Genomic DNA, 23898 nt, shown 5'->3' with positions numbered 1-23898 from the left:
CCTCTCTTGGAAGGTATGATCCAGGACTTAGTAGGGGAAAATGCACAAAAGAAAGTAGAGACTATTGCTGGAAGAATGGGAAATGGGTACCACTGCAGCAAAACAAACAAACAAAAAAATTATTATTATTATTATTTAATACAAATTTTTAATCAATTTTGGGGGATTTATTTGTGCTTTGGACTGAGTATGTTCCTCTAAGATTCATATTTTGAAACTCTCATCACCAGTGTAATAGTATTTGGAAGTGGAGCCTTTGGGAGGTAATTAAGGTTAGACGGTGTCTTGACAGTGGGATCCTCATGGGATTAATGACCATAGTAGAAGATGAGACAGATCTCACTCTTTGCACCATGTGAGAAAAACAGTAAGAGAGCTTTCACCTGAATCAGACCATGCCACCCTGATTTCAGACTTTCCAGCCTCCAGAGCTGTGATAAATAAATGTCTGCTGTTTAAGCCACCAAGTCTATAGTAGTTTTGTTATAACAGCCAGAAATGACTGAGATAATTTGCAACCTTAGTGCTATAATATGTAATTTTAATTGATACAGTGTTCATAATACACTGCACTTAATGACTTCTTAATCATTTCTTTATTATTCCATTATTGTTCCAAGTTTCAAAAATAATAAAATACTAAATAGAATCACAATATACATTTTCAAAACACTGATTCTTAATGAGTACACAAAAACACAATAATGAAATGGACAGATCCATGAGCTTAAATGTCTCACATGATCTTGAGATTTGAAAATTATCTTTAAATAATTAGGAAAGAAAAAAATTCTTGCCTCCACTATTACTTCATGAGCAAACTAATCTTCTCTCCTATTTAATTTAAATCTAAGTTTATACTATGCTGCTGTCCTTTCTGAGTGTGCTAACTTTAAATTATTGTAACAGATTAAGGATTATCTTAAAAATCTTTGAAATATTTTAGGAAAGAAGCAGAAGAAAGATGAGATAGAGAGTAGGAGAGGAAGAAACAAAGGATAAAAGGAAGGAAAGAAGGAATATAAAGAAAAAAAGGAAGGAAGAATGCATTTTATTCTTAGAATCAGCAGCAAAGCATTGTTTATTTTTAATGCAGATACTTTAATGCAGATACCTATTATTAACCAAATGAATTTATTTTTGGTGTCTTAGTTTCTTTAAAATCATTCTGTTAACTATGATTTCTTTGTTTAAAAAAAAAAAAAAAAGCACTACTGAAAAAACAAACAAGCCCTTTTCCTTGGCAGGCTTTCAGTCGTTTTTCCCCCCCTAAATGCAGGAACAGCAGACTTTATCATCAGAGACAAAAGCACACCATTTCCCAAACCATCCTGAGTGTGAGCTACAGGGCATGACCATGGGATGGTGTTATCTGGTCGTGTTTTATGTTTTCTATATCTCAGCCACTGTTTAGTTAAATAATTTCTTTTTTGTCCTCTGTAGGTGTGAGAAAAAGTTTGTTTAAATGAGAAATTCTTTCAGTGTATTTTTAACTTAAGCATGAAAAGATTCAGCCCATGCTATAGCATACAAACACGTCTTGGAGAGTTTAAATAAAGAGGAGTAAAATGTGCGTTAGATGTGTACAGATGTCTCAAGCAACACTGGCTCAAAGATGTACTTGGATTACACTTAATTGTCTTCAGGATGCATTCTCATGTCACATCAAGTGATAAGCCTTGTTTTTAAAATGGATAATGGTATTTTTTTTTAAGATTTTATTTATTTATTTGACAGACAGAGATCATAAGTAGGCAGAGAGGCAGGCAGAGAGAGAGGAGGAAGCAGGCTCCCTGCTGAGCAGAGAGCCTGATGTGGGGCTTGATCTGAGGATGCTGGGATCATGACCTGAGCCACCCAGGCGCCCCATATTTTAATGTGTAATGTGTAAAGACAGGAAGACAGCAATAGAAATATTTTTATGATTATTCATCCATCACGTTCTGTGTGGCTTATTCCAAATTTAAATACGATGCTTCTACAGGACTTAGCCTCCTGTCGAGTTACTTTGTGTGGCATTGAAATGATTTCTAAAGGTGCTTATAACTGGTCAATAAGAAGTCAAAGTAAAGTAACGTATGGAAACTTTTTACTAAATATTTAACTTACTACACATTTTACTCAATGTTATATAAAAACATGGAGGACTTCATATTTTCTGTAAAAGGAATATTTGTTTTATGGCCCTGTATAAGATAGGAATGATTTTTTCATCCACAGCACTTAAATTAGGAAACCACTAAAGTGTTTAGAAGGGACTTGAAAGCCTTTGTAAAATGTTCCTTCTCCCTCTTGGGAAGGGTCAGAATATACTATGGTACCCAGAGTGCCCCTGGCCTCTGGACAAAGTGAAGCCAAAGGAGCATGTCTGATGCTTGGGGCTCATGCACACATAGCCACAGGCCCCCAAAGCCTGACATCACCCTCTCTCCCGGCCCTTCCTGACTTGCATTCCCCCCAATTTTCATGAATGTAAATTAAGTTGCTCAGGTGGGGTAGTACTGATGGCTAGTTATAGTTAACCTGCACACATCACTTGAACCAGATGGATTCTCCTATTACTCACTTCTTTCCACATTACGAGCACAAACTAGTTTACAAATCAACCCATCATCAAAAGGAAAGGCCTAGAACAACAAAGTGTTTTTCAAGGGAAGAAGCTGGTCACTTTATATTTCACTGTAACTTCAAGCCAACCTGTAGTTCCAGGGCAAATCCTCTATCCTAAGTATGTAGGGCCTGTCCCTCTTCCCTCATTTGAAGATTATACTTCTTATTTTCTCCTTTCATCCTCCAGCAGTCAGTTTTATAAGCTTAAGAAAAGAGAAAGCCTTGAGCTTAAAAAGCAGACATAATTACTATCTTATAAAATTTATGGTTTGTTGTTAAAAAGGAGGGGTTGGGGAGACATCTATCTTTAATGCCTTTAATACTCGGAAATTTTCTAGAACCAATTGATTAAGCTGCAAACCAGTAGAGCTGCCCTTTAGCTTGTTACTGCTTTCTGCCCTCGGTCATAGGACTCTCAAGGATAAAAGCCTCCCCACTCTCAGATTCTGGTTGTTTATCTGTGTATTTACGGTTTAAAAGTATGTTTGCGGTTGAACAGAGTGTTCCTTACCCAAGGGAACCCTTTCCCCGTACAAATACAATCAATGAATATTCTGTGGGAGCTAATTTTTAGATGCCTTTCCTATTAGTTGTTATTTCAAGCAAAAGAATGAAAAAACTCCCACCCTGGTAAGTGAACTGTCATTCAAAAGATCCTAAGGCCCAAAGCCAATTTTAGGGCTTTTTCTCATTTCCTTTCCAGGGTGACTGCCAATTTCACATTAACCAGAAAATATCTCTCTATTCTTTTTTCAGCCTTTCTTCAGCCAGGAAGATTAACCTTCTCCAGGATGTGCTAATCACTTTATGATTTTCTTTGTCTAGGTTTCTCATTGCACCAAGAGATACATTGTTTCTATTTTAAGTTATTAGACCAGTCCATATCTTCCTATAAGACCTTTATACTGGCCAGGAGATCATGTGACCTGCCACCTAGGAGCTGTGTGTCTCCTCTTCATATCAATGTATAACACCCTTCCAAATAGTTTAGTCATGCTTGCGTTGCATTTCCCTTTGGACTGCTTCTAGGCCACATCAGTCTCTCCCGAACTTCCATATAGCGTGAATTGTTTTGCACCCATCTTTCATTGGGACAGTAGTCAATGTGTGTAGTTTGATTGTGTTTCTTTATCTCTTCACGCTCTCCTGGAGAACTATTACTAAACATATTGTTTGGCTTACAATTTATGGAGTATGAAAACTAAAAAAGCAGCATATTTACTTGTATGACAGATCTGGGGAGGACTTAATGCAAACAAAAGTAAACTTTTGTTCTTTAGGGAAAGATTAGACATTTAGAGTAAGAAAACAAATGATCTAAGTTTTACAAAAGAGGTTTAAGAACTTCACAGCTTAGAAAATTAATTTACAGCTTAAAAATGAGTAAGCATGATTTTCTCGAGTGCTTCCTACTCTCATATACATCGCTGAAATGCCTTAGTACAGCTGAGCATGGTTGGCACACTGGAGACAGTCTGTTTGAAAGCACAATTTTCTCTTAATGCTTAAGGATCACTTTGCAATTGCTGTGATTAATTGAAACAATACATTTAAATGTTGCTGAGCTGCCACTAGTTTATTAAAGGAGGCAATTCACTTCCAGAGCCTCTTTATTCCATGCAATGCCGCTGGGCTCTGGTTCCCAGACAGAAGGGACAAGGTTGCAGGTACCGAGTCACTTTCCACAATGTGTAATTCCACACAGAAATGTATCACAATAACTGTTTAGTCTTTACTGTCGCCACTCTTGTGATTATGAGGACATTATATTTAGAGTAGGGCAATTTAAGTTCCCGTTAGCCAGAACTGGTGATCATCTCTCACCCCTGACCTTCAGGTTAATGAGAAGTTCCTCTGGGTAATTGTCCTCCCTTAAGACAGCCCTGTGCTATGTAATCTTTATTGCTGTAAAATGACATTTAAAGTTTGTTTTACATGAGCAAGTAGGAGAACATTATTTCTGCAGTGAGCAATAATTATCTGCCTTCTAGCTGAAAATACATGCTGTGGATAAATTGTGTTCATCTGGTAGCCTTTGTTTGTAAGACAAGTTAATTAAAAGAGGAATGTTGAAAAATATGTTTGCCCACTGAGTGCTGATGGAGTAATATTATTACTTTACAAGAAAACATTATGAACAAAACAACTTTGGTTTTGTTCCGAAGTTATGAAAGAAAATGAGGCAAATGAGATGTTCCCGCAAGCAAAATTTTGATCACAATAAAAAAGAACAGATGAGGCAAAATATCTATTTATTCTAATCAAATAATAAAAGTCTACCATTCTCTGTACCCAGGTGGTATTTGTTCCGTTTAGTCTGGACAAGAAGTATTAAACCTAACAACATTATCTTATTAAAATATCCAAATAATTCTCTATACTTAATATCAGTTGGCTGGGCTCTTAGTGGGATCAGTGTCTTTACTGAAAATGTGTTAACTATCTAATGCACATACATACTATAGTTATCTCCTATATGCCTTGCAAAAAGCATGCTTGTTATTTTGTGAAGAGACCAGTAACTCAAACTGGATTTTATTCAGCATTTGCTAGGGAATAATTTTTATTCCCTAATAATTTTTATATTTTATATTTTTATTTTATAATTTTATAATAATAATACTAATTTTTACTGTAGAAATTTGTTCTTTTAAAAAGCATCCTCACAATCAGTAAACTTGTCTATCTAATCATTGAGAGCAGGGTTCATACTTTGTGTGGAAAATAATTTTTTTTTAAAGATTTTATTTATTTATTTGACAGAGATCACAAGTAGGCAGAGAGGTAGGCAGAGAGAAGGGGAGAGGCAGGCTCCCTGCTGAGCAGAGAGCCCGATTCAGGGCTCCATCCCAGGACCCTGGGATCATGACCTGAGCCAAAAGCAGAGGCTTTAACCCACTGAGCCACTCAGGCGCCCCTAGAAAATAAATTTTAAATTAATTTTTTCTATCAGAAATTTTCAGCAGCCCCTCACTTTGTTCATTTTAACAGTAACGATCTGTCAAAATTCAACAGTCCTATCCCGTTATCAAGAAACAGAGGTAAATCTTTCTAAGATTACCTCTTGTCTTTACTAAAGTAACACTTTCATCAAGAGACTATCACCACAGATGGGGGCTTTTCTCTATTGCTGTTTCAAATGGCACAGCAATGGGGATGATACTGCATTAAAACCCCTGACTTTTCTTAGGAGAGGCGAAGGTGACATATAATTAGGGTTGGGCTAATGACTCCCATTTGGTTAGTTCAAAAACCTGTTTATATAATTGATATTTTCAAATATGTTTATGCTTTAGAGGTGACTATTTTGATCTTTAGCATTAGGAAATGGAGGTAAAAGGGATGTGGTCCATTTATAAAACTTCCCCCAAGCTTATCATGTTTATGCTCACCAACTTTGAATTATTTCAAAGAAACCTGTGGAGAGTCTTTATTTCTGATTTAGGCTATTCAAGAATCTGATGAAATATATATAAAGACATAAAGCTTCTCCAAAAAAAAAAAAAAAAAAAAGACACATCACACGATTTTGCATGCAGCTTCAGGAGATTAACGGACAACCTGAAGTTCATGGATTCATGAATTCAAGGTTAAGAACATCTGAAAGCAGGTCTTCCCAAATTGTAATGTCATTTCCATTTTGAATTTATTACCATCGCTTTTCAAAATATCTTTCTTTATTTAAAATTATCCTTTAAAACCCTGGTAATCATCAGGCATTTTATACTATTTTCACTCACTGAGACAAAATGTTGAATTTCTGTAAGGGGATTATCTATTTTGAGAATAAATCTTTCCCAAGGTTAACTCTAGTTTGAAATATGAAATATGAAGGTATGATATATTACACCTTCCCAGTCTTTCCCCACTTGGTTCTTCTCTGTCACTCTCTCAGGAATCTACTTCTGCTTACAGCTCTTGTTCATTCTGTTTTTCTAACAATCCACTCTCAGGAAGTGAATTCATGAATGCTAGAACTTTATTCCTACATAAACCTTTCTTCTAGTTTTTAGGTGAAGAAACTTTGAAATGATTTTCTTATGGTTTGCTCAGAGTCTCTAGATTAGGCAAGCAGAGTCAGGACAAGAATCCAACATTGCTAAACTCCCTGATGAGGCTTATAATTTTTCATTTTATTTTTAACCTATGATTTAAAAGTGGAATAGCACTGTAATAATGGCATATTGGTCAGGTAACCAGGATAATATAGATGTCATATGTAGAAAAGATGGCAGCTGACATTTGTGTTGTTCCAATCATTTGGATTCTATTAGATTCAAATGCCCATTTATATTTTGTGTAAACATGTGTGCATCTGGTTCCATTACTCAGAGATACCCTTATTTCCATCCTGAACTCATAAACATATGTTGTAACACTGTATGTAACCTCTTTGCAAGATGTATTGCATTCACTTGGAAATAGCAAAACATAGGGGTTACTCTATTAATAAAGAAACAAACATACTCATAAATAAACATGTGAGTAAATGAATATATACTCATATACATTCATACCTATAAACATTCACACACGCATGTATACCATAAAAAGGAAGGTATGAAATTTAAAGAGAGAGAAGATGGGCAACTTTAAAAAAAAAGTATCTGTTAAAAGAAAAATTAGAATATAATAAAAAATAAAATACATGAAGTGGAGTAGAATAGTCCATTGCAATGCAAAATTTCTCTTATATGTAAACCTGGCCATGGGTTTACAAAAATATGTGATATTTTAAAATAAGTGATAAAAGGAATGTTTTGACAATAAAACAATACATTAAAGATATCATTTAGACAGATAACCCACTGTTTTCCAATTATTTATTCCTGTGTATAACACTACTCTAAAATTTAGTGGTTTAGAATAACCATTTTGTTTTGTTCATGATTTTGTGGGTCAGAAAGTGAAGAACGGCTCAGCTGGGCAGTTTGTCTCTGGTCCAGGTAGTGGCTAGCTGGGGCAGCTGGGGGATCCATTTCCAAAATAACTTCACATTGTTAGGTTTTATATCTTCATTTATTGTTCCTTATAGGCAACCATGAGGTTTCCAGTTCAGAGAAGAGACTGATTATTCACTCACACGATGATCCCAGCACTAGGTCACCATATCCTAGTCCCTTACCAGGTGACATGTTGAGGGTAAGATGTAATCTGGGTGTAAAGGGTATTGTACTAAAGAAGAGGAAACTGAAATTATGAATTATTGGAGCTTATATAAACAGCTGGCACACCAAGCCTTCCTCCCCTTTGCAAGACAGAGACAATGAGAGAGACAAACGAAATTCTCTCTGGGAAGAGGAGAGGGTCTCATAAAGAAATGACCTGGGGGAAATAAATTTCTAAATCTCTGAAGGTCTTTTTCTTTGGGGTTATTATCACACTCCTCCACCCGCAGTAGTCTTTGCTCATAAAGCCCTGACTGAGCAGAACTACGAAAATATGAACATTATTTTCCAACACACATATCTGACACTTTAGTTCTCTTTGGCCCATTGTTCTCTTTCATTCTCTCTTTCTCTTTCCACAGCATCTTATATCCAGAGCTTTTTCAGTGTTCTCACAATGTGGGTTCTCAGGGAAACCATAATTCTCACAGGATAGGTGGTTTCCAAGAGGCAGGAAGCAGAAACTGGGACCAGCAACACTTCTGCTTGTTCTATCGATGACAGCAGTCACTGGGCCTTCCCAAGACTCAAGGGGATGGAGAAATAGTCTTCAGTTCTTTGTAGGTTGAGAAGAATGTTGACAAGATCACATTGTGGAAGACACAAGGTATAGCATTGGGGTCATCTTTAGAAAATACAGTCTGTTAGGTGCCATAAATTTTGAAAGGTGGGCATTAAGGAGGGCATGTGATGTGATGAGCACTGGGTGTTATATGCAACTAATAAATGATTGAACACCACATTTGAAACTAATGACATACTGTAAGTTGGCTCATTGAATTTAAATTTTAAAAAGGGTATTTTGAAAGAATGAAATCATTACAACAAAGGAATACTATGGTTGGATAGATAAAACCTACCATTCAAATAAATAAGTAACAGACAAATAAATGCCTAATTTTGGTCAGGTTATACCCTACTGAAGATCCTGATCTAGTCCCCTGATCTAAGGCTCCTTAGACTGAGCCATTGAGCAGTTGTTCCAGAGAATGGGATATTTGACTAGTCCTCACAGCAGTTGATTTAGTTTGGATGGTTGAGAGTCTAAGCACGTATTTGGCTTCCCCCTCAACTCATTACATCGTCTAGTTAGACTCATTGTTAGACTCATTGAGTTAATGAGTTAATGAGTCCAATGAGTTAGACTCATTGGACCTAGGAGCTCAGTTTTATTTTGTAGGTGAGCTTGGGACTTGAAGATTTTCTTAGATTGATTCTAGGCCTACCTATTATTGCACACTTCTCAACCATTCTCCATTCACCAAGGTTTTGACTAGGCATTGAAGTCTTATAGCCATTATGGGATGATGAAAAACAAAAACAAAAATGAACCTGAGACTGGTTCTCTCTTACACCTTCCCAATTCTGGAAGTGATATACTATCACCCCTCCAGCTTTTTTGAAGATACTTGCTAAGATCTGCAAATGGTATTTTATTTTTTCTCCTTTTCAAGTTTTAAAATAATAATAGCCTACCTTTAAGTTACAAATAGATCTCAAAGGAAAGAAGATGGGGATGGGAAGAGGGTCAAAGACTGTAGTCCTGGTTCTGCCTTATAAGCTGCATAAGTCATTCAGAATTCCTGGACTTGTCATCTTGGCATATTGGATTGGATTATCAGAAGTGCATCCCTGAAAAGGCATTCATGGAGCTCTAAACACCTGATTATGTTCATAGTTCACTTCTGAAGAAGGCAGCCACCAGGAGGTCTTTTGTTGTGAAGTTGCTTTATCTCATGCATAAAAGATATGTTAAGCAAAAGCAATGCTATATCCCAGGCACAGGCTAACATTTATTGAAGGAGTGAAGCATGCAAGTTCTATTATATTCAGTGCCTCCTCCAGCTCTGTAAAGTACTATCATTTCTCATTTTTTTAAGACTAGAAAATTGAAGCGCTTAGAGATGTTACAACATCTATGTACACACAGCAAATGAAGAGAGGACCTAAGAGCTAAGATTGGCGAGTACAAACACAGAGCCTGCCCTCATAACCACCATGCTGTGTTGCATAGGAAAAGACACTTCATATATGGACCGAACGTAAAAGGGCAATAGAGCATAGATGTTGAGGGCTTAGATTCTGGAGCCACATGTCTGAATTTACATTCTGGCTCCCCTTCTGTGACCTTGAGCAAGTTAATCAGCCACTTTTTTCATCAGTATGGTTGAATAACTACAGTACCCTCATAAAACTGGTGCTGTGATTAAATAAACATATTAATGTAAATTCTTAGAAATGTACATGTTCTATAATAAACAACAATAACAATACTATAAAAGTATTGGCAACCTTGTTATTGTTTCTTTTGAAAGTAGGTAAGACAGCATTGTCTCTTGAGAAATGTGACTAGCAATGGGCCGCAACAACGGTAGATCACTTAATCTCAGGTTTTATTCTAAATAATGCTGAGATAGTCCTTTGGTTATCCATGGGTTATGAATACATCCTACTTTGTGAACCACTGGGATTCACACTGAATGCATATGTACTCAGTTGCTCTTGCTTTTCTGTCTCTGATATGACTCTTATGATAAAGTCTGTGAACTCTAGTTCTGGCTGTCTTTTCTGCACGATCTACCAGAGACTGCTCTAATTACCTAATTGTGCCAACATAGTTATTCTAATTTAGTATAAACATGTAAATTAAAGATGTACACACTTCATTTCTGTAAACATGCTAGCATTTTTTTTTTTTTCATCAAAGTGAGCTCACTTTGGACTTTGGAATTTTTCTCTTATTCCATTCTTTCTCGTGCTTTCATGCTCTCTCCCATGTTTTTTTGTTTTTATTTTTTCAGTTGCTTTTATTTTGACTCTCATTTTATGAAAGGTGAATTTTGAAATCCGAAATTTTGAGATTAAAGTGGATTTATGTCCAGTGATAAAGCTAACTGAAACCCAAATGTGAACATATAAACCATTATATTTTCACCCATTCATTACATATTCCTTCAGTTTATTTTGTCTGTCATTAAAAATCAAGCATGATGTCAGCATTAGAAAGCATCTCATTTTGTTTCCTAACAAAACTTAATTCATAGATTGTTATTTATTTTTCACTGACATTACTATATTAGTGTGAGTTGTTGATAAGCTGATTTACTATGGGAGACAAGATCAAGGCTTACCCTTAGGCCGATTTATCATAGTTCATATATTTGCTAACAGGCTGGCAAGTGAAGCCTTTGAACATATAATGAATTTACAATGTCTACCCATTATATCACACCAGGTGATTAGTTAACTGTTCCTTGTATATTTATATTCTTTTATATTGAGTTTCAGCAGCAAATGAATAGAGTTGTATTACATCAGTAGGATAAATTCCAAATGTTCAAATGTTTAGTCATTCTGAAATCATATGCCACAATTTATTATATTGATAGTTTACTGCAGTACCTTGCATTCAATTTATAAATTAATTACAAATCATAAAAAGAGCACACACAATTTTGGAGCTGGAAGGGAACCTTAGAAATGATGTTGTCCAACTTCATTTTATAGATAACAAAATGAAATGGCAAGAAATGGAAAATAACTTGTCAGTGTAATGGAGCTAGTTTGAAACAAGACTTAGAGTAGGCTTCCTGGACACTTCTTATTTGGTAAAGTCTTTTCATTAAACACCACATCAAATCATCCTGAAATTACATTTGTTTTGCTGTATGAATAATTGCTAGTAACTGGATGTGTTTTTTAGGGGAAGACATTTTTATAAGTGCTTAACAAATTAAATGATGCTTTATAACATTGCTGTTTAGTATCAAAGAGAAAGATACATACACTGGAGTGGTAAAAAAACACCCATAACTGTTGAGAGAATAGATGGTAACACTCATCTGCGTAAGGTTGAAGAGGCAAACTCTTATTATTCATTGTGTGTCATAAAAAGCTTACATAAAAAAGGACTGAATATAGTTAATAGGGATAACTCTTAAAAATTATATGGTTTACTCATACCAAAAATAATTTCAGGATGTTATTATACATTCAGTTTAATTTCCTGGTTTAACTATCCAGTGTACTATGTTTCAGTCATACTAGATAAAACTTATTCATCATGTTTTTTATTTATTTATTTTTAAAGATTTTATTTATTTATTTGACAGAGATCACAAGTAGGCAGAAAGGCAGGCAGAAAGAGGAAGGGAAGCAGGCTCCCTGCTGAGCAGAGAGCCTGATGCAGGGCTCTATGTGGGGCTCCATCCCAGGACCCTGGGACCATGAACTGAGCTGAAGGCAGAGGCTTTAACCCACTGAGCCACCCAGGCGCCCCTCATCATGTTTTCAAACATGTCAGAAATATTCCCCTAACATTATTTTTGTCTCAACAATTTCTTTGAAAATGTATGTTCATAAATATTTAATTAAGAAAAATTTGGAGGTCAGATATTCAACTTTTTGGATTATCTAAACTCTAATTTACTGAACTTGAGCTGTGGTGCTCATGGTGATGCTAACCTGAAGATGTTTGTCTTCTAGTCTGTCTCCTAAAAAGAGGCCTAAAATATAAATTGCAAATGATAGCATTATATGGTTTCCTTTTATGGAATTATATGGGACGGAGAAATCAAGTCCACACTGGGGATCCAAGTTCTTAAAACAAACTTTAATATTTTATACTTCAATTTAATTTCTGTAAGATGTATCTTTCTGTTTCTAAGAGGAAAAAGACATTCAAACGTCTCCCTTAAGAATCTTTCAAGAATTGAAACAATGAAAAGTTCTGGAAGAGATAATTGAGAAGATAAGGATTAGTGAATCAGAAGATTGGTTACTAAATTTTCCTTAGTATACATTTATAGTTTTAAAATTTTTAATTATGTTTTGATCATTAATTATAGATTTTGGACATTCCAAATGTAGGATCAGCTTAAAATATATCCATATGATATATATGTATTTTAAAGTCCAAGTGTTTTTTTTTTTTTCTCCATGATAGCCACTTACCAAACAATGAAAACAGCAGCCATGTGAAGAACACATTAAGAATATTTATATGAGAAACACCATGTTCATATTTTGGTGGAATATTAGAGTATTTCAAATACAAGCAAAACACAGCTGAGATGGAGTATAATTAATTTACACAACTGGATGTGGTGTATTTTACAAATCAGTGATATTTTTCACAAAATTACTACTATTTATATCATTCCATCATGTGAGTTAATTAAATTCCTGTCAGGAAGGCCAGAAGAGGATTAAATGAAGGAATCAGCAGGTCATTGTAGATGATTGAATAAAGGAACAGAGAGGGAGGGAAGATTCAAGGGTAAGATGGATACTTCAGGGGCGCCTGGGTGGCTCAGTGGGTTAAAGCCTCTGCCTTCGGCTCAGGTCATGATCTCAGGGTCCTGGGATCTGAGTCCCAAATTGGGCTCTCTGCTCAGCGGGGAGCCTGCTTCTTGCTCTCTCTGCCTGCCTTTCTGCCTACTTGTGATCTCTGGCTGTCAAATAAATAAATAAAATCTTTAAAAAAAAAAAAAGCCATCAAACCCATTTGATGACTGAAGTAGAAGAAAGAGGGAAGTTAGAAGGAGAAGATGGAATGGAGCAAAAGTTGTATTTTAAAAGAAGTTTAGCTGAGAAAAAAAGCCAATCAGTAGGATGCTTTAGACGTGCATAGTACTAGAACATTTTTTTTTTCTCAAGCTCACTTTCTTTCTGGATATTTTAAAATCTTTCCTGGCTTATTAAATGTTCAGAAGCATGGAGATACTGCTTTTTTTTAATGACAGCTATGTTGAGATATAATTCACATAACATACAGTTCATCCATTTAAAGTATACAGTTCAGTGATTTAATATATTTACAGATCTGTGCAACCATGCATACAATCAATTTTAGAACAATTTGTCATCTCAAAAAGAAGCTCTTCATGTATTAGCAGTTGCTGTCCATTTTCCCAAACACCCTAGTCCTAGGCAATCATTAATCTATCCACTGGCACTGTAGATTTTCCCATTCTGGACATTTCATATGGTGGAATCATTCAGCATGTGATCTTCTACGAATGATTTCTTTCACTTAACATAATGTTTTCAAGGTTTATCTGGGTTGTAGCATGTATCAGTACTTCATTGATTTTGATTCCTAATTAATATGTTATTTAATGGATATACCACAAATTATTTATCTATTCTTCAGTTGATGTACATTTATTTCTCGTTTTTTGGGCTGAGATGAATAATCTGCCATGAACACTGGTGAAGAAGTTTTTCTGTGGATATGTTTTCATTTATCCTGGATATATTCCTATCATTGGCATGCCTGGGTCATATGGTAGTTCTGTGTTTAACGTTTGGAGGAAATACCAGCGTTTTCTAAAGTGTTTTTTTTCTTTTTCCCCCACCACAATAGTTGCATCATTTTTTTTATTTTTGGCCATTTTAAATTGGGTTACTTGTCTTTTTGTCGAGGAGTTGTTAAGTTGTCTTTATATATACTAGATTTAATCTCTTATCAGACATATAATTTGTATATTTTTTTCCATTCTGCATTTTGTCTTTTTATTTTCTTGTAAGTGTTCTTTGAAGCACAAAAATCTTAAATTTTGATGAAGTACAGTTTATCAAAATTTTTTTCTTTTGTTGCTTGTGTTTTGGTGCTGCATCCAAGAATGATTTGCCAAATCTGAAGTCATAAAGGTCTGTCCCTAGGAGTTCACCCTTCTAGGAGTTTATGTCTTCAGGACTCATATTTAGGTCTTTGACCCATTCGGTGTAAAATTGTATATGAATATCCAGAGTCCTAGCACCATTTGTTGGAGCATTAATTATGTCCCCACTTAATTATTGATAAAATCAATTATTATGATGATGATGATGATGATTTTAGAGAATGAGAGTGTGAGTGGGGTTGGGGAGAAAGGAGCAGAGGGGCAGAGAGTCAGAGAGGGAATCTTAAGCAGGCTCCACCATCCTGCTCATAGCCTGATGCAGAGCTTGATCATAACTCTGGGATCATGACCTGAGCTGAAATCAAGAGTTGGCCACTTATTTGACTGAGCCATCCAAGTGTCCCCGACTTAATTATTTTTGTACCCTTGTTGAAAGTCAACTGGACATGAATGTGAGGGCTCATTTCTCTTTCACTGATGTATGTATCCATCTTTATGCCAGTACCAAACATAATTACTGTGGCACGGTAGTAAGTCTTGAAATTGGGACAGCAAGTCCTCCAACTTTGCTTTTTTCAAAATTGTTTAGATATTTTGGTGCCCTGAATTTTGATATGAATTTAAGGACTTGTCAGTTTCTGCAAAGAAACTGGCTGGGATTTCGTTAGAGATTGTGTTAAATCTGAAGATCAGTTCGGGAGTATTGGCAGCTTCACAAAATTAAGTCTTACAGTCCATGAAGATGGAATATCTTTACATATATTCATATCTTTAATTTCTTTCGGCAGTGTTTTATAGATTTCATAGCATTATTTTTGCCATTTCTTTGGTTAAATGTACTCTTCAGTATTTTATTTTTTCTCCTTTTACAAAGGAAATTGTAAATTTCATTTTCATGTTGTTCAATGCAAGGTCAGAGGAATAGAATTGATTTTTGTATATTGATCTTATGTCATGCACCCTTTCTGAACTCATTTATTAATTATATTAGTTTATTAATAGAATATTTATGATTTTCTATATACAAGACCATGCCACCTGCAGATAGAGGTAGTTTTAACTCTTTTCCAATCTGGATACGTATTATTTCATTTTAAACCCAATTGTCCAGGGGAGAATCTCCAATACAATGTTGAATTGGAGTAGTGAGAGCAGACATTCCATCTTGTTCCTAATCTTAGGGTTTCAGATTCATTCTTTTACCATTAAGTATAATGTAGTTTAGGTTTTAACAAATATCCTCTGTCAGGTTGTGTTTGGTGCTGGATTTAGATAACTGGTATTTTATTTAAGATTTTTGGTTCTACATTCATGAGATAGTGTTTTGTAATTTTCTTTTCTTTTGATGTCTTTGTCTCATTTGGTATCCATTTAATACTGGCCTCACTAAACAAGTTGGGAAGTGTTTCTTCCTCTTCTGTATTTTGGAAGATTTTAAGAAGAATCGGTATCAGTTCTTCTTTAACTGTGTGGTAGAATTCACCAGGGAAACCATATGAACTTGGGCTTTTCTTTGTGGGAGCTTTTGATTAAAAATTTAATCTCTGCAATTCTTTTTTTTTTTTTTTAAGATTGTATTTATTTATTTATTTGACAGACAGAGATCACAAGTAGTCAGAGAGGCGGGCAGAGAGAGGGGTGAATCAGGCTCCCTGCTAAGCAGAGAGCCTGATGCAGAATTCAGTCCCAGGATCCTGGGATCATGACCTGAGCCGAAGGCAGAGGCTTAACCCACTGAGCCACCCAGGTGCCCCAATCTCTGCAATTCTTAAAAGTGTATTCAGATTGTCTGTTTCTTGGGGCACCTGGGTGGCTCAGTGGGTTAAAGCCTCTGCCTTCGGCTCAGGTCATGATCCCAGGGTCCTGGGATCAAGCCCCGCATCGGGCTCTCTGCTCCGCATGGAGCCTGCTTCCTCCTCACACTCTGCCTGCCTCTCTGTCTAGTTGTGATTTCTCTCTGTCAAATAAATAAAATATTGAAAAAAAAAAAAAGATTGTCTGTTTCTTCATTAGTGGTTTGTGTCTTTTAGGAATTTATGCATTTTTTATGAGTTCTCTAATTTTTGGTCATTTGTTTATATTATTTCCTTAAAATTCTTTTACTTCATTTCCTTAAAATCCTTTTTGTTTCTGTAAGGTCAATAGAAATGGCCCCTTTCTCATTCCTAATTTTAGTGATTTGAGTCTCCTCTCTTTTGCTTTGTTGGTATAACAAAAGATTTATCAACTTTGCTGATTCTATTTAGTGTTATATTGAGATAGTTTAACTTACTCCTGCCATTTTACTTTTTGTTTTTTATATGTTTCATGTCACTTTTGTTTCTTTTCCCTCCTTTGTATTTTCTTTTTCATAAAGTAAACATTTTATAGAGTAAAATTTTAGTTCTTTTAATGATGTTTTCACTACATAGTTTGAGTTACTTATTGATTGCTATTGGCTTACAGTATATATATTCACTTATCAGAAATTGTTTTCAGATACATAATTAGTTCATTTCAGTGAGATACAAGATGTTAGTGAATCCTCCAAATAGCTGTATCTTCTATATTCCATACAAACATCCATAGATATTGCTCCAACAATAAATTGTTATAATTATCACTTTATGTAATTTGATGTCTATTGAAGAGCCGAGAGAAGAAAGGAGAGGAAGTATGTGTTTATGGTGGTTGTGTAGTAGTCTCCTTTTGTTCCGTTTTTGGTTCTCGTCCTTTGTTTCTCTTGACTCAAGTTACCATCTGCCATATCCTCACTCTAGTACATATTTGTTTCCACACACATCCTTTGTGTTTTTATCTTTGCATATGTTGCATCTCTGTATATTATAGGCCCAACAATCTGCAAACATATATGCATAAACATTTATGCAATTGTTTTAAATAAGGTAAGAAAAAAGGAAAAATATTGATGCTATTCTTTTATTATGTAAAAACCTTCACTGAGCCTCTGTGTGTGTGTGTGTGTGTGTGTGTGTGTGTGTGTATGTGTAGGTGCACGTGTACACACACACCTATTTAAATTGCTGCTTGGGATCACTTGCTTTTAGCCTGAAGAATTTCCTTTGTATTTTTTTTAAGATAGGTTGGTCTGCTAGCAATAGATTTTTCCAGTTTCTTTCTTTATTTGTGTGTATTCTGGGAAAGTTAATTTTGTCTTCATTTTTAAAAATAGTTTCTCTGGATATAAGATCCTTGTTTGACACCAAAGGAACAAGCAACAAAAACAAAAATGAACAAGTGGGACTGTATCACATTAAATAACTGTGAATAGCAAAAGAAACAAAATGAAAAGGGAGACTGTGGAGTGGGAGGTATCTGTATTATAAATATTTCTAAACCATATATCTGATAAGGGGTTAATAGCCCATATATATGAGCAACTCATATAACTCAATATCAAAAAACAACTATTAATCCAGTTTAAAAATAGGCCAAGGACCTGAATAGGTACTTTCCAAAGGAGACCTGCAAATGCTCAACGGGTACATAAAAGATGCTCCAGATCAGTAGGCATCAGGGAAATACAAATCAAAACTCCAAGGAATTATACTGCATTGTTAGAATGGCTTGTATCCAAAGGGCAAAAGATAACAGGTATTGATGAGGATGGGGAGAAAAGGGAACCCTTGTGGACTGTTGGTGGGAATTAAATTGGAATAACCATTATGGAAAACGGTATGGAACTTTCTAAAAAGATTAGAAATAGAACTATCACATGATTCAGCAACACACTTCTGGGTCGAGTATCCAAAGGCAATGATAATGGGATCTTGAAGAGATAAGAGATCTCTGCACTCCCTTACTCATTACAGTATATTTACAAGAGTGAAGATATGGAAACAACCTAAGTGTTCCGCAATGGATGAATGAATAAAGAAAGGTGATATATACACACACTATCTAATATAAAATTAAATATAAAATATCTAATATATTGAAATATCATCTAGCCATAAAGAAAGAAGACAATCCTGCAATTTGTGGCAACTTGAGGGAATCATGAAAGCATTTATTAAGACAAATTTATTAAGATAAATCAGACAGGGAAAGGCAAATTCTGTTTGATCTCATATGTGGAATCTAAAAAAATTGAATTCATAGAAAAAGAGATTAGTCATTGACTGATGCTTAGAGTTGGGAGGAGTAGGGAGATATTGGTCAAAGGGGTCAAACTCCCAGTTATATGATTAATAAATTCTAGGTATCTAATATGCAGCATGGTGATTACAGCTGATGGTACTGTGTTGTTTACTGGAAAGTTGCCCAGAGTAACTCTTAAATATTCTCACCTCACATGTACAATAGAATGGTAACTATGTGAGGTGATGGATGGGTTAACTAACCTTATTGTGGTAAACATTTTGCAATATATGTGTATATCAAATCATCACTTTGTACCCTTTATAGTTATACAATGTTATATGTCAATTCAATCTCCATAAAGCTGGGGAAACGGAGATTTATGTTGATTTTTTTTTTTTTCAGCACTTATAATGTCATTGCACTGCTTTCAAGCCTCCATTGTTTCTATGAAGATATCAGCTTTTAATCTTATTAGGTTATTTTGTAGGCCAGTAGTAATTTTTCTCTTTGTCTTTGCATTTCTTTCTTACTGAGGTATGTCTGGGTGTGGATATCTGTGTCTGTCCTATTTGGAATTTGCTGAGCTCCATGGATGTGTAGATGGATGTTTTTTAATCAGTTGTGAAGTTTTCAGCCATTATTTTCTGGAATTTTCTGATTCTTCTCCCTCTCCTCTTAGTACTCTAGTCCTGTGCTTTAATGTTGCCCCACATTTCTCTAAGGTTATGTTGATTTCCTTCATTCTTTTTCTTGCTGTTCTTCAGATTCCCTATCAATTTGCCTTCAACTTTACTGATTCTTTCTTCTAGCGACATTTGTTGACCCTCCCTAGAGATGTTTTTAACCTCAATCACTGAATGTTTCAATCTCAGAGGTTCCATTTTGTTAATTTTTATAATTTTTGTTTCTTTATTGATATTATCTATTTGATAAAGCACAATTAATACAGCTGCACTTACTTCTTTATGCATTGTTTCTTTAGGTTTTTGAACATTGAATATCTTAATAATGGCTTCTTTGAAATCTTTGTTAAATCTGACATCTAGGCCCTCTCGTAGGAAGTTTGTGTTGCTTGCATTTTTCCCCCCTATATGGGTCACACTTTCCTGTTTCTTTGTATGTCTTGTAACTTTTTGTGAAAACTGCACTTTTTAGATATTTAAAGAAGTTCTGGATACTGATTCCCTCTCATCCTCAAAGGTTTTGTTTGTTTTTTGTTTTGATTTGCTTGTCTAATGACCTGGCTAGACTATTTCAGTCATGTCTATTTCCTCTCCTGTATGAAGCCTCTGATTTCTCAAAAGCGTCAGTTTTGGATATCTTTACAGCCATTCTAAAATGACAGTGGTTTAAGCAGGACTGTCTTATTCTCAGATTTCTCTGTTAAGGTGCTTGCCTTGTTTAGCATCATCTCAAACTCCATCTCCATTAATTTGAGGCTGATTGCTCTATTGTTTTCAAAAATAGCCTGGGAAGTAAATTACCCCTCAGTCTAATCTAGCTAAATTTAGCTTTCTTGGGACACCTGGGTGGCTCAGTTGGTTGATCCTGAACCTACTCTTGATTTCAGCTCAGGTCCTGATCTCAGGATCATGAGATCAAGCCCTGTGTGGGGATTGTAAACTCAATGGAGTCCCCTTGTCCCTCTCCCACCCCCCTACTCCTCCCCCTCTGCCTTTCTCCCCTGCTTGTGCGCCTCTGGTGTGTGCACTTCTCTCTCTCTCTCTCTCAAATAAATAAATAAAATCTTCAAAAAGGATAGCTTTCCTTGCAGGAATAGTTTATGAGGTCATTCTATGAGATTTATTCTGACCTTAAGAGTAATCTCTTTAGCTTTCTTTTTCCTTGGTGTACTCTGTTAAACTGGCTGTCATATGATCTAGCTTCTTCTCAATGAGCTGCCAGCCCCCTCCTCTTAACTGCTTACCTTCAATACCTCTGCTGTTTTCAATCATAACTATTTAGGCTTCAACTCCTCACATTGTCAGTTACTTTCAGGAAAGCTCTAGACCTCTTGCTTCTTGCAGATTACCTCATCCCCTGGTCAGAATTTCTACACTACTGCTCTGGAGTTGTGTAAGGGTCCAATAGCCAGGTTGTTATAGCAAATAAGGTGCTGTGTAAGGATGGTAGCCTCTGGTGTTCTCAGACTGTATCTAGTCATGTCGAACTTCCACTCTGTAATCAAGATGGGGAAAGTGCGATCAGGTCCTCAGTACTTTTGGCCTGCTGCTCCTGGGGTAAGTTCTTTGCACTGTAAGTGGAGGCTGGGTGGAGGAAGTGAACCTCAGACCTCATGGACACACTGACCAGTATTTTAGCTTTACAACCTACAACTTGGAGACAGCCAGTTTAACAGAGTACACCAAGGAAAAAGAAAGCTAAAGACATTACTCTTAAGGTCAGAATAAATCTCATAGACAGGCTATCTTTTTTGAAGATTTTATTTATTTATTTGAGAGGAGAGAGAGAAAGAGAGAGAGAGAGAGAAGTGCACACACCAGAGGCGCACAAGCAAGGGAGAAAGGCAGAGGGGGAGGTGTAGTGGGGGTGGGAGAGGGACAAGAGGACTCTATTGAGTTTACAGCCCCCACACAGGGCTTGATCTCATGACCCTGAGACAAATGCTGGCATCTGATAAAATACTGTGTTCCTTGACTGGGACCTAAGAGGAAAGGAAGCTCCAGGTTTTATCTATGCTTGTCTGGAGCAGAGCTTCTAACATTTTGAGCAGCAGGATGAGGCAAGGAGGGAGATGGTCAAGACTCAAGTGCCACAGCCCCCCAAGGTTTTATAGAGATTTAGTAGATTTCTTTCAGCATTTTTTTTTACTTTTTTGTCCTTAGTATAACTTCCAGATATTCATTTGTTTTTGTTTTGTTTTTTACTTCCAGATACTTTAAATGGTAATTTATTTGTTCTTTAAATTTTCACTTTCACCGGTATAGTTTGCCAGAAAGTAGATATGGCCTCTCACTGTGCCACTATGAGAGTTGGGAGCAATTTGAATACAGCTGATATTTCATGTAATAGGGATGGCAATATTTACAATTTTGACAGATAACCTGGCAAACCGACTTTGTGGTAGAGATAGAGTTATTAATCTCATGGTTGCTTTCATGGATCCTGCATCTTTTGGGATTATATTAAATATTAAAATAAATAACTATTTAGATATACTTAGAAAATAATATATTTTCTAACTGATATATCTAAATGATATAAATGATATTTAGATATATTAAAAAATATTTAGAAAATAAATAATAAGAAGCAATAATGAAAATAACAGTATAAAAGAGCATAACAGTATGGTAGTATAAAGAGAATGGCTCAGCATCAGGTGATAACAGTGTAGCAGAGTGATTTGGGACAAGCACGTGGTAGTAGAGCTGAGGTTGGAAGCCAAACATGTGAACAGTCCAGGGAGATGATTGCCGAGAGAGGAAGATGAAGGAATTTTCCACAATCATCATAGCTAATGATTTCACATTTTCAGTCAGATCTTTGGCACTAGTCTAAGTACTTTAGTTACACATTAACCCACTTCAAACCTCACAAGAATCTTACGATGTTAGTACTGTATTATGTCTGTTTTATAAATAACATTGAGGGATAGCTGAGGTGAAAATATGGGAAGTCAGGAACTTTCTTGAAGAGCAGATATTATTGAGTCATATTTAACACCTAACTCTAAACCTTGCAGAGAGGAGTCTTACTGAAATTTTTAGTGTGAAAGAAGATTTGATGGAAAGAAGACCCTGAGTTTCAGCTTTTATTTTGGGCTTTTGGGTGAAAAGATGACAAAAAGCATAGAGTCCAGGGGCGCCTGGGTGGCTCAGTGGGTTAAAGCCTCTGACTTTGGCTCAGGTCATGATCTCAGGGTCCTGGGATCCAGCCCCACATTGGGCTCCCTGCTCAGCTGGGGGAGCCTGCCTCCCCCCCTCTCTCTGCCTGCCTCTCTGCCTACTCGTGATCTCTGTCTGTCAAATAAATAAGTAAAATCTTTAAGAAAAGAAAAAAAAATTTAAAAAGTGTAGAGTCCAGTGGTTAATAAGATCAAGGGGAATTTGCATTTTGTTTTGTTTTTGTTGTTGCTGTTCTTTAAAGGTTGATAATAATCCAAGCAAAGAGCTACTAGAGATGGAGAAATTAAATATACAGGAATTAGTATAAATAATTGAATAAGGGCCTAATGGTAGAGGGAATTGGGATCCAAAGCATAAGAAAAGTATTATAGAGGAGTTGGGCTTTGGGGAGCTATTTTTTTGTGATAAAAGTGATACTCTTTGCAAAGCTTTGAGGATGCGGTAATTTCTCAAATTAGTAAGAATATAAAATTTAAAGCTAAGAAGTAACTTGGAATCAGATGACAAAGGAAATAAAAACATTTACCTTTTCTCAAATAATGGTGTTTCCAAATGCCAGTGGAGTCTACAAATTCAAATATAGGAGCCATCAAACGTTTTTCAAATAAACTAAAAACACAGATGCATCTTCACATGATCTAAAATAATCATGTTTCTAGAAGCTGTTTTAAAATTTTGTTTATCTAATAAATGCATTATATGTGTGTTAGTGGGATAGAGTCATTTTATTTTCATGTTAATAGAGGGGATAAAAGAGAAAGACCTTAGAGATTAGGCAGATGTACAGAGGTAAGTAAAAAAAAAAAAGATCATAGCCACACTCAAATTAGCTATGTACCTGAAGGGAAAAAATATATGCCATGATGAGATTCAGTAATAATTCAATTACAGTAGATCTTGTGAAAGGCCAGTTAGAGTCTTGACAACAAATATATCAAGTTCAAAAATAGTTTCTGAGAGTCAGTTGAAGTACTGACAAGCAATTATATATTTACATAGAAATCCAAAATCAAATAAAGTTGGCTTAGTTATCCATATAGCAGCTAATTGACCAGATGTATTCCAAAATAAGACAATCTCATATTTGCATCATAGAAGTAAATGAAATTGTTAAACCAATTTCATCTAAATAAAGGAGAATAAAATGAAATTTGCAAACATTAACATAAAATTCAATACCTGACATAAAGCATTTGTGGAAATGTGAAGAGCTTATAGAAGACTAAGGAAAATGGGTTGCCTTAAATGACCTTCAGAAAGTCTTTAAAATGTCTTGTATCAAGAAAGAGTAACATGACAATTATACTAACAGAGAGGTTATAACTATTTGGAATCTATGTTACAACAATATGTACTCTATCGTAAAATTGAAAAAAAGTGATGTGATGTTTTTAAGACATTGGACAATGAAAGTACTAAATGTTTAATCACCACTTTTTTTTAAAAAATAAGATTTTATTTATTCATTTGACAGACAGAGATCACAAGTAGGAAGAGAGACAGGCAGAGGTAGAGGAAGGGAAACAGGTTCTCTGCTGAGCA

The sequence above is a fragment of the Meles meles genome, chromosome 3, assembly GCF_922984935.1.
Source record: "Meles meles chromosome 3, mMelMel3.1 paternal haplotype, whole genome shotgun sequence".
NCBI lineage: Eukaryota > Metazoa > Chordata > Mammalia > Carnivora > Mustelidae > Meles > Meles meles.
Note: the sequence above shows the minus strand (reverse complement) of the source record.